A 12,633-nucleotide genomic window follows, 5' to 3' on the forward strand; every position below is an offset into this window, starting at 1 on the left:
CCCATGGTGGTGGGTGAAAGTGTGGGGAGTTATGGTGATGGAGAACATTTGTGCAACAAAATTAGGGACGTATTTAAAGTTGTTGGCCCTATGGGACCCACTTCAAGACTATGTTGGGGAGAGGGAGGCTCAATTCTTTAAACCTAGGATTCTAAAGAACATCCATATTAGATAAGGACAGCAGAAGTTACGGAGGAGGGCAGGACACATGGAACGGTTTTGGTTATGCTCTTGGTGCTGTTTGGTATGGACAATAATACGGCAAGGGGATTGGTGGTGGGGGGAAGTTGGGGAATAGTTTGAAGGCTATGTTAGTCTCTTTGACAGAGTTCAAGCATGTTGAATAGAGTTTATTTGGGATTTAATAACTGCAACATAAGATGTAACAAAAGGTCAATCTTTGTCTTAAATTGAATACGTAAATACAGTTGATTAAAAAAAAAAAAGTAAAGTGAACATTGCTGTCCGACCTGATATAAGATGCACATCAGGTAGTGAACCTTTTTGGGAACAGATACCTGGCAGGAGAGTACACCAGGGGATCTGCAAGCACCAAAAGGGAGATCTTCCTGGCAAGAGAGTAAACCAGGATATCTATTCAGTTGAGGAGTTCCTGGCATGGGAGTATAACAGAAAATCCAATGTTATAATAAAGAGATACTTTGCCATGTCAGACCTTTGTTGAATTGAATTACTTATGCTTTTTTGTTCCCCGTACACGCGTAGGCAAACCCAGTGGGGGTTTCCCAACAAGAGTCCTGTAAAAAAGATTTTTTCAGATAATTATGAAACTTCAGGACTGTTTTTGGAATAAATTGTATATTAATATCCAATAGCAGATATCAAAGAATCGAGGGACTTTTTGACCTCCATTTGATGTGTTTAGATTTTGTCCACAATTTGAACATATGCAATGGCTATTATGAATTTGTTTTATTCATCCTCTTCTATTCCTCTTCAAATCAGAGGACTTTGTCCTTTTTCCCCTTCTTCCTCCTTTTTTCTGAACACTGGGTTTTCGCTTTTTCGCTTCTTCGCTTATTCCCCTTTTCATTTACCACTATTACTTTTTATACCCATTTATTTTGATTACGTGCAACCATATGATTGATGAATTATGCAAATAATGGTTTTATTTCTCTTTCAATATGTTTACGATTTGGTGTATATCTTTTTGGTTCAAATTTGCTACTGAATGCATTGAAACCTTTTGTGACAGCGTTTTCAACATTAAATTAGTACAATTTACAAACTAAAAACATTGTGGCATATGTGGTCATATATATATTTTATTTGTTTCTTTAACCATGTGTCAATCTGGTCTAAACTAGGGGTGGGACTTGTCACAACAGAACCCCAGTTTTTGCAAAGACACTCTGCTGATTTAGCACACTAGGCTATGTGTTGAGTGCATTTCTCCTCCACTTTTAGCAGCATTACCTTGTTGTTCTATTTAGACTTTTGTTGAATTGGAACATTTGCTTTGCCATCCTGAAAATGAGGAAAGACTTGTTCTCGCTAAATTCCAACCAGTGTGGAGAGGATTTTTGTTTGGTCATGCTGAAAATCATAAAATACTTTCTTTTGGTATATTCCAGCCTGCGTTGTAGAAAGGACATTTGCTTTGCCATTTATGAGGAGAGAATTAAGTGAGAGAGAGACATTTTCAGTTCTTTTGATGTTAATTCTTATAAGGCGCAACTCCCCCATAGGTCTCAGTGCGCAGCAAGTAAGCGAGCTCAGTAGAGAGGAGCAAACGGTAGACCAGGGAGACGCATGGGTTGATAGAAACTAGTCATCGGAATTAAAAATAAATGTTTTAAGAGATTTCTTAAAGGAAGTGAACCCATAGGCCCTTTTAAGCGAGGAAGTGCTCTTTGGGATGGATGGGGATGCAGATTTTACTCTTGCACCAATAATAAGACTGACTCAGGAAGTTAGCAAAACATAACGCATTTCATAAAAAACATTACTTTTATATCTTAAACATATCACACATGACGTCATACTACGTGGCAAAATAAGAAAACCTAAGTGAGATTATGATGGGCTGAAGGGGCACATTTAGGTATATTTTCTATGGGGGCCAGGATTATGATTGGGTCTCTAAGGTCAGGTGGACAGTTATGCCCACCCCTAGTGCAAGTCATCTTCGCTGTCATGAAATACACAACGTTTCATTGGCTTTCAAACTATAGGGCTCTTTACTACTTAGCTCTCTACGATTGGTTGGCACGCTTGTACCCTTCTGGATATTCCACTCACTAGCAGCACACAAGCTGGTACCCCAGTTGCTGGAGGGTTGGACTTGACCATCCCTCCCCACCCAATTAGCCCATTATCCATCATCACTCCTGCTGTCTGCCATTCGAATTAGTCTTTGAACTCGGCCTTGCAAGTATCACTATGCCTGAGAATAGAAGGGAGTGTGAGCATGGTCTTACCTTCAAGTCTCAGTGTAGCTTGCCCAAAGTCTATTTTCATCTTGACCATGTGACAGGAGACTGTGTTTCGAGCTCCTTCTTCGAATTTAACACTATTCAATGAATAAAGCCTTGCGTTTCTAGTGTTTTTCCAATACACCTCAACAGGAGCTTGTCTCGCTTCTCACATTCATTGTATCTCCTCGAATAGATAACCAGTTTCTTGGCTGCCCCAACTCTTGACTCTGGGCCAGACAACCTTTTGCAAATCTTCCCTTGTTGTCAGCTGTTTTCTTTTACTGCGCCACACTTTCATCCCTTCTGTTCATGGGGTCCTAGTTTGCTAAAATATGTTATGGAGCATACAGATTCTATATACATATACATATTGGCGGCACCTCCTGCAGTCTATTCACTTCGTATAGCCAGCCTCATGATTACTTTGTCTACTTGCGTTTCAGCATCTGTACAATTATAAAACGGCTTACATTTTCTTCAGTGCCCTCCGCACGTGGAATCTTCCTTTCGCTCGTGAAATGTTGCTCAATTCTTTACTTCGCCTTCAGATTCTATAGAGTTTATATACTCTCCTCATTGGCATCTCTTCTGGGTGCATCATTTCGGCTTCAGGTAACGTCACCAGTCTTCTCTTTCATTCATCTTCATACTTCTTCCGGAGCCTCCTTTAAAAGACTGTCATTTCTCCGCGAGTACATCATGTAGGGTTTTCTCAAAGGATACCTTGTTTCAAGCACTCTTTGCGGTATAGGGACCATTATTGGTGTTGTGCTTTTCGCAATTTCCAGTTTCCAACATATAGGCAATATGTGGGGGGTCTTCCGGTAGAGGCACTTGGCTCCTCCTCTACACTCCCCCCTATGGTTCATTCATCGTCCACCCTCCCATCAGTCTTCACATCTAGACATCCTCGTCTGAAAAAGTGCTTCTTTGAAGTCCATGGCCCTCATTACAACACCGGCACTAAACCATGGCGCTATTAGCACCATGGTTGGTGCTGGTGTTGTAACGGGTCCGCCATGGTTCAATGGGGAATTACCACCCCATTCCAAGGTTGGCGGGCGGTAATTCCCCATTGAACCATGGCCCTTCCTCATTCCCATTTTTGCCCCATACGGCTCTATGGGAATGGGGAAGGCGCTAAGTACGGTACCGCAAATTGCGGTACCATACTTCGCACCAAGGTCCCTTTGCGGGTCCCTACTTTAACGGCTGGTGTAGACCAGCCGTTAAGGTCGGGTCCCGCAAAGGGACCTTGTATTAAGGCGCTAAGTGTTTAACGGCACCGCAGCCTTTTACTGCGCCGTTAAACACTTAGCGCCAGGGTCGTAATGAGGCCCCATATATTAATTACTCCTTTCAGAGATCCTGCTGATTTCACATGGTCATCAACACTCGAGGTCATATGACTACATTGTTCATTTGGGCTACAGTAGATCCATCTTCCCACATCCTTCTTGTGGTTTCTTGGATACAGGAACTTTGTTCCCTCAGGTGCTAGAATACTTGCGTCTACATACATTCTGATTTCTTCATCTGTCAGCTCTTTGGGTCCAAACCCTGACTCGACATCGATCATGATCTTCATTCCTACTGCTTTCTTTGCTGTCTTCGTACACTGTGTGATTATTATTCTGATCTGATCACACAGAATCCAAACATGATCATCACCAACAATGCTCTGAGTAACTTGAAGATGTTCGCCATCCATTGTGGAACCCATGAGAAGGTTGATGCAAACCATCTTGATATGCAAGTTCGTCAGCATAGTTATGGCCTATGTCAATGTCCCATTCTCTTCATCGTGACAAGGTATGAATGTGCAACATGATTCTTTGATTTTGGCACTCACACCTCCATCCATAGCTGTAATGAAATCCGAGACATATCTATTCTGCAGGGTCATTAGTCTTATGGCATTGAATCCCTTCATGGTAGTGTTGATCGTCTGCAGGAGCTCTTTTCTGGTAATCTGTAACCATTTGGCATTCGCCATCGTCTGTATCCGTGGCATAAAGATTTTTGCCAATACTGCTGAAGTCTGGCTGAACAACCTGTGTTTACATGGAATAGAATCAAATCAATTTAGCTGAAAAATAGTTCTCCCTCTTTGTTCGATTCAGAAATTCAACTGTTATCTTCCTTGTGAGGTGGGCATCTGCTTTTGGAAACTCTCCAATGTTCAAGTCACTCTTCGGAATCACCAATGCTGGAACATGGACAATCACTATTGAACACAGCCCTCCCCCGTCCTTGGGCAACTTCATCTATGCTCTGGATCCACAAGCCCAGTAGTGGTCCATTATCACCACTGCTCCATCCTTCATTCCTGGTAAATCGAAAATTCGAACGCACTGCTGATTAGTTCCAACCTTTATTGTGCCATTGTTTCTGAAACATAGTTCTGCACTGGATAGAGGCGCTATCTGCCGCGTGCCTCCTTTATCCTCAACTCATGCCAGCAACTTTGCAATCTTCGGCTGTTTGCATTCTTTCTCTGCAGTTTTTATAACTGGCTCATAGTATCCTGTAAGTGCTGGCGCCTTACACACAACCAGGCCTTCCTCCCATCCATCTGGAGAAAGTGCCATTGCCTTGATTTGCAGCTGACCTCTCTCCTTGCATCTTCGTATTTCTTCAAAGTTCTTTTCTTGACAATTGAGTTTTTTGTTTGTCCCATCTGATGCCTGATCCCTTCATTCTTGGCTGTTCATATCTTATCACTGGTTTATGGTGTGCGCTCTCGCTCTTGTCTTAGAATCTTGAACATAATCCTCTTCTTCTGGAGCTGTCCATTCAGTCACCCATACCAAGGATGCTTTTCGACTCTGGAACTGACCTCTCGCATAGCAGAGTGCAAGGTGTGTCGGGCAGTGAGCTTTCTGGGCTTCTACTTCTATAGCTATGAATATCTTGGAATTCCCCATAGCATAAGGTAGGAGAGCACAGACATAGCAATTCTCCTTGGATATTCATTTTCCCACATCTTTCATGTGCTGATACCACATGTTATTCCCCAATGTGCTGTACTGTCTAGATAATTATTTAACTCATAATCATCTTCCCTTGTGTCTTCCTCTTGCAAGGAGGGTGCGTACATAATGCTCATTAAGTACATCAATAAGGGTCCTTCCTACAGGGGGAATCATGGGAACACTTGTCAGAGAAATGGGTGACCTTACAAGTGTCACTGGTGTGGGGATAATCACAAATGGCCCTGGTCTTTCTGCAACCGATAATTCTGCATAAGTCACTGGAGTGGGAAGGATCAAAGGGACTTCTACCTTACTTGGGGCAATAAAGTAGAGAGTATGGATTAGCAAAGTAAAAAAAAACAATAATAAATGTTGAGCACGCATATATTATGCACCAATACATCAGTCCCCACCATTTTCGATTCTCCACACGTCGTTGAGTTTTCTCACTTTCCGAAACGGCTCCATTCCCAAAATTCCTCATTGCGCCTGTGTACTGCTTTAAGGAAGGAGGCAACCTTGTTAAAGGATCAGGTAGTTGCAGGATCTGTTCAACTATCGCCACAAGTAATCTCCTAATTCCAGGGCCATTTTTAGGATCTTGCAGAAAAACACGTATATTAGTACTACGGCCAACAAGAGCAGAATCGGCTTGGTGTATTTATACAAAGACAGCGAAAAGTAGTCTTTGGGCATCTGCATCTGACAGGACCATGGGATTATCCAAAGAGAAACTCGGTGAGGAATAAATCTGGAAACTGCTCACGTTTCCAGTCATCGAACTCTAATTCCAGATTTGGCATATTTATCACATCAATATTTTCTAAAGTCCAATTAAAAAATTCCTGTGGCTCGAGAACTTTGCTTTGCACTCCTCTAACAATATCTATATAGAATGTCTGGGGTGAGCCACAGTCCAAATGCACACTTGCATTAATTTAATCAGCAATCTTAGTGTCCTTCTTCCTCGTCATCGATTGAGTCTGCATGTGCTGAACTTCTTCTTCATGTCTTCCTTCCAAATCAACGGTTGGGTGTGCGTCGGTCTCACCAGCGGAAGGTTTTACATCACTTAAGTAGGTCCATGCACGTCTCTCTTGGACTTTTACTGCTGAGAGAGTGACGTTCTCCACAATATAGGGACCAACAAACCAGGGCTTGTGCCACTTCCTTGTGAAGTTACGCACTAGGACTGAATCTCCCACAAACAATCTAGGTACAGGAAATAGTTCTTGAAGTCTGGTTGCCGAATGGTGTTCATCTGTGTCCTGAGACCGACACCCCTTGCGCTTGAGATGATCTGAAATGACAGAGATACTAGCCGTCATACATGTCAAATAAGTATGTAACTCATTTCCTAACTTTTCTGCAGTCTTCTGGACATCAATTCTGGTCCTCGATGGAGGCGACAAAGGCGTTCCTCCCTGACACTAACTCATGGGGTGGTGGTCTGACCCAGGCTGATTCCTTAATGAATATAATGCAAGGGGCAGGCAATACAGCAATCCCTTTTTCAATGTCAACTTCAGTTTGGCAATTCTCTCTTTAAGGAGGCCGTTGAGTCTCTCACATAGCCCGTTGGCTTGTGGGTAATAAGCAGAAGAAAACTTGTGTTTTATATTAAACAATAGGCTAATCTGTTCAAATACTTCATTAACAAAATGGGGCCCATTGTCGGATCTCAGCACCTCACAAACTCCCCATATAGGAAAGACTTCTTGGACTAAAAACTTTGCTGCGCAAGTGGCATCAGGGTGTGTACAAGGACCTACTTCAATCCACCTAGAAAAGGGACACACCACCACTATCATCTAGCTGTATCCACCACATACTTGCAGCATATCAACATAGTCAATATATAAATACTGAAAAGGACTGTGCGGTCGAGGAATCACTCCTCTGATGGTTCGCTGCGTATGCCCAGTGATAAACCTTTGACATACAATGCAATTTACTACATAAAATGTAATGTGTTCTAACAGGCTCGGTACAAACCAGTGCACTGTAACAGCTGCTGCAAAGCTTTCCCTAGTTACATGTGCAGGGTAGTGCAGCTGTTCAAGTGCTACCCTTTCACAAAGCTACAGACATCACTGGTTTTCCAGTGCTGTCCTGTCACTACAATGCTTCAGAGGGGGATAAAGAACACCCCCTTTGTTTCCATAATTCTTACTCTTCCTGCGGTGCACAACCTTGAACCTCCATCAACTGTGTTCTTGATAATTGATTAGACCCTTAATTTACACTCCATCAACTGTGTTCTTGATAATTGATTAAACCCTTCATTTACAATCATAATTGTTGCTACTTTTTCCTTTACATCTGGAGTATCGAAACTTGAAATATCTGGTGAATATGCAACCCTTTTGGACTCTTCGTCTGCGGCTTTGTTCCTGCGAGAGATGAAGTCAGTTTGCTTAGTATGTGCTGCGCATTTAAATATTGCAATGGCAATGTCCAATAATGCTGCTCGTTGCACTGGAGTGCCGTCCACTCAGAGGTAACCCCTCCTTTTCCAACGTGCTAACCCTGTGTGCATGCATGGTTGACGTCACATAGATGGAGTCAATGTACACTGTCACTTCCTGCCCTGCATTTTTCTCGAGTGCAACAATAAGCGCTACCAATTCTGCTGCTTGTGCTGAAAGGTGAGATGGTATTCTTGCACTTGCTACAACCTCAAATTCACCATTGGCTCTGTGTCTTTCCCCATCAGTTTGATCTATTTTTGAAGACCCATCAATAAAGAAAATCTCTTCCCTGCGAACGCATTTTCCTTTATGCATGGGATATTACTGTATAACTCCTCGTAGTTGGCGCAATCATGCACATGCTCACCCTCTGCCACAGGCTCAGCTACAAATGTGGCAGGGTTCACTATTTTACACCTGACTATTTTGATTGCTGCATTTGATATGACTACCTCATATGCAGAAGCCCTCTGAGATGTCAATGTACCCTTAGGTTTTACCAAAACGTCAAACAAAGCATGTTCAGCAAACCACGTCATAGAACACCCCATCACAATACTAGTAGACTACTAGTAGACTTCTCTAACGCGGGTGCGGCTGCTGCCAGCGATTGTTCGCAAGGAAAGTGCCCTCTCATAACTGTAAGGACTGTGGTCATGACTGTCCCATTCGTATGTGAGAACAAAAATAATTCCTCATCATAGTTGGGGAATTCCTAAAACTGGAGCTGTACAAATTGCTTTCTTCAATTCTTCAAATCTTCCCTCCATTTCTACAGTCCATTCTATTCCTTGTTTCGCTTTCTTCAGAGCCTGCAAAAGGGGTCTTGTCTATGAACTACAATCAAATACCCACGCTCTTACACAGTTGCATAATCTCAAAAACTGCTGCATTTGTTTTATCGTGTGCGGTTTTGCTGTTTTCATAATCGCCTCAGCTCTTTTAGGTATGACTCTCTTCCTATAATGTGAGATTAACTGATGTATGTAAAACACCTCTTCTTGACAATATTGCAACTTCTCCTTGTCTACTTTATATCCCTTGTCTGTTAGAATAGTCATTAACTGAATCGAATCTTGTCTGCACTCATCTATTGTCGTGCTACAAACCGAAATGCCATCTATGTACTGCAGCAGAGTACTTTGCAAATCAATGTTGCTTAGGTCCATTTGCAGGACCCTATTAAAAATTGAAGGAGACTCGCAGTACCCTTGGGGCAAACAAACAAGTGCTCTTCAGCTTAGTTTGACGAAACGTAAATGACGTAAGGTCTTTGGAGTCTTTATGCAACAGGATTGAGAAAAACACATTTTTTTCAAGTCAATCACAATGAAATAGTGTGCCTCTGCTGGAATACTATATAGTATTGTTGCTGGATTCAGAACAAAGGAAACTCTGCCTCTACAATTTGGTTAATTGGTCTTATGTCTTGTATGAATCTCCACTACCCTACCTTCGATTTAAAAAAAAATGTTTTAAACATTTTTTTCCACAGGGTACACCGCGGTATTACACAATCACTAAAATACCTTGTTCCATCAGGGCTGATATAGTCTTAAAAATACCCTCATCCGCCTCTTGAGACATTGGGTACTGTCTTGCTCGAGGTAAAATAGCTCCCGTCATCAGGTGTATCTTAACCTCCCTTATCCCCTTCATTAGGCCTACGTCAAAGGGCCCGTTGTCCATAAACAGTTTGGCACTTTTTCCAAATCTTCATCAAAAAATGCTGGGTGCTGCCGCACTATCACCATTTGCCGTGAGATTTCTCTTTTCTGTATTCTGATCCAATATGTAATACTCATCTCAAATATTACTTCATCATCTGATGGATCATCTCTAAACATATCCTCGTCAGTGACGTCAGTCAATCTATATCCTTTCCCAGTGACAATCACTGTTCTCCATGGCCTGCCCTCGTCATCTGTTCCTTCGAGCATGGTCAATTTCTCTCGCACTATGGCTGCATTTAACTCTAGGGGAATAATCTGTCCCCCCTCTTCGTCCATAGGTATCTTCCTGAACAAAAACTCATCAGGTATTCTCATAATCTCTCCTTAGGCTGCTCTAGATCAGACCATCTCACTTCCTTGTCTGTCTGCAGACATCCCTCGGGACCGCATGCACTTCCTCCCTCCTTTCCACAGAAGGTTTCTCTCTCTTCGCTTGACATATCTAGTCCCCAACTAGTATGGCTTTTGTCCCCATTACCCTTATTTAAAGTCAGCCTGTCTAAGGACAAGGCTCTATGCTCGAGACTGAACAGGTGTCTTTCCTCGCTTCGTGATTGGAGGACCAGGGATTGTTCTCCCTTCCCTCGACTTCCCAATTTGCTGCTTTCCCTTAAGACTTGATATGCCTCTCCCTGATGCTCCCAATGTCAAAATTCTCCACTAGGGTTAACCTAGATGGTCCTGACGTTGCTCCCTGTGACGGGAGAAACTCCTCTATATTGCCCCATGGTATTACTGGACTCGGTTCCATTAACTCTTTCTGGATGCGATTGATATCGTGTTCCCTTTTTCTTCTTTTTTGCTCAATTTCTTTGTCTAATTCCCTTCGCTTTCTCGCTTCCCGTCTATCCCTTTCCTCATCCTGTCTTTTCTCTTCCCTTATTTTATCCGCTTTACGCTCTTCTTCTTCCCTTTGTCTTTGTATTCTTTTATCCTGTAATTTCTGTGCTTCCTCCCCCTATTCTTTTCTTTTCTTGCCTTTTTCTTCGATTGCTTTCTGCCTGTTGTCATACTTCCTTTGCTCCTCTGCCCTTTCTTTCTTTCTTTGCTGTTCTTCCTGATACATCTGTTCTCATTTCTGCCTATTCTTTCTCATATGCTCATCTTTCAATCTTTTCTTTTGTTCCCTGTCTTTTCTATCCTGATTGTCTTGAACTTCCCTTTGCCTAACTTCCTACTTTTCCCATCGAGCTTGAGCAATATCTGTCCACCCATCCATTCGTTCTGTTCGAGCGTTACCTCATCATCTTTATACTTTTCTCCTTTCCATCTCTTAATATCTCGTTCTATATCTGCTGATATATTCGGTTGTTCACTTTTCTCCTCCTTGTCCTGGAAGACCTTAAAGATCTCCTCCTTTCTTTTAGTCTCTTCTGGACTATCGTCACTGCTGTAGGTAGGTGGTTCATATATCGGATTACTAAATCCTGTCGCCGCTTTTAGTTCCTTTAACGGATACAATCCTCCATCTTCTGTAGGAACGCCGTTTACTTTGGGCGAGGTAAGGGGGAGTAGAAGGCTCAACACCTTCCTCCCTAATATGATTAAGCATCCAATCCTCAGGAGGCGGATCCTCCCGCTCCTCCTGTTACATTTTCCAGAGCTCTAAAAAAGCTACCTCGTTTTCAATTTCTTTCCTGTGTATGCAGTGTGCAAGTATGTGGTCATGTGTTGCAAAACCGCCTTTGACAGCGATCGCCCTTGTGGCCATGCCATGAACATTTTGTCTGCTGTGCACTTTACCCACTCTGCACTATTCTATGTGAGCTTAGGCGCATGTTTTGGCAGCGTCTTGCACAGATGCATCAGTGAAGTAACATCCCCCATTGTGACAAGTCTCAATTGACTATACTTACTGTTAGTTACACAAATACGTTTCAGAAAAACAACAAATATGAGGGCACTCCAACCTCGCCGCTCAAAGCCTCTAATTCTCAATGATTTCAATCTATCTTTTCCGTCAGCGCCGACGATGACTAAAAAATAGATAACAACTTTTGCTGTTCTTTAACCTCACAATTTTACTCTCATTGCTCTTCGACACCTCTTTTCAATTACAAAATACACAGACAGACTAGTCGACTTTTCACTTTTTCACCATGGTACTCCTTTTCTCCTAGCCCCTAAAATACCCCTATCGGAGTTTGCGTCATTTCCTATCATAAACCTGTTTATGTGCCACCTGTTTACCCCGTTGGGGTTTTGAAATGACTCCTTCTAGACCTGCCTTGAGGTAGGAAACCGGGCTCTATGAAACGCTCCTTCGAATTCTCCTCGTTATATACTTGAAAAACCCTCCATTACTTTTCTTCATTACCACAATCCCATTCCCTTATTTTGCCAGCCCCTTAATCTACTCACCATTCGTTCTGCAGCTCAAGGCCCTCTGTATCGTCTCCCCTCCTCCAACCAACCACTGTCACCTTCAGTCCTCTCAGCGCCTGTGGAAACCAGGAGGGATTTCGTCAATGGGGGACCCGTCCCACCTGTAGCGATTTTCTTGCAAGAGATCTATATCGGCCCCTCTCCACAGGAAATTTCGCTATCCACCGGCTAGATGGCAGAGGGTGTCCGATTATCTGAAAATGTTGAGACCTACTAATCGATGGGTCTTTTATAAAACCATGCTCCCTCTGCTACCACGTGAACCCGTAGGCCCTTTAAGTGAGGTAGGTCTCTATGGGATAGATGGGGATGCAGATTCTACTCTTGCACCAATAATTAGACTGACTCAGGAAGTTGGCAAAACATAACTGTGTTTTTTTTGTCTAAAACGGGGAGTACAACGGGCGTCAACAGACGTCCCAAAGCATAAGGCTCAACGCATTCATTAATAGCATAAACTCGTCACATGTGACGTCATACTGCATGCCAAAATAAGAAAAGCTAAGTGAGTTATGATCGGCTTAAGGGGAACATCTAGGTATACCTTCTATGGGGGACAGGATTGTGATTGGGTCTCTAAGGTCAGGTGGACAGTTATGCCCAACCCTACTGCAAGTCATCTTCGCTG

Source organism: Ambystoma mexicanum, chromosome 10, assembly GCF_040938575.1.
Source record: "Ambystoma mexicanum isolate Mex_15411 chromosome 10, UKY_AmexF1_1, whole genome shotgun sequence".
In the NCBI taxonomy this organism is placed as follows: Eukaryota; Metazoa; Chordata; class Amphibia; order Caudata; family Ambystomatidae; genus Ambystoma; species Ambystoma mexicanum.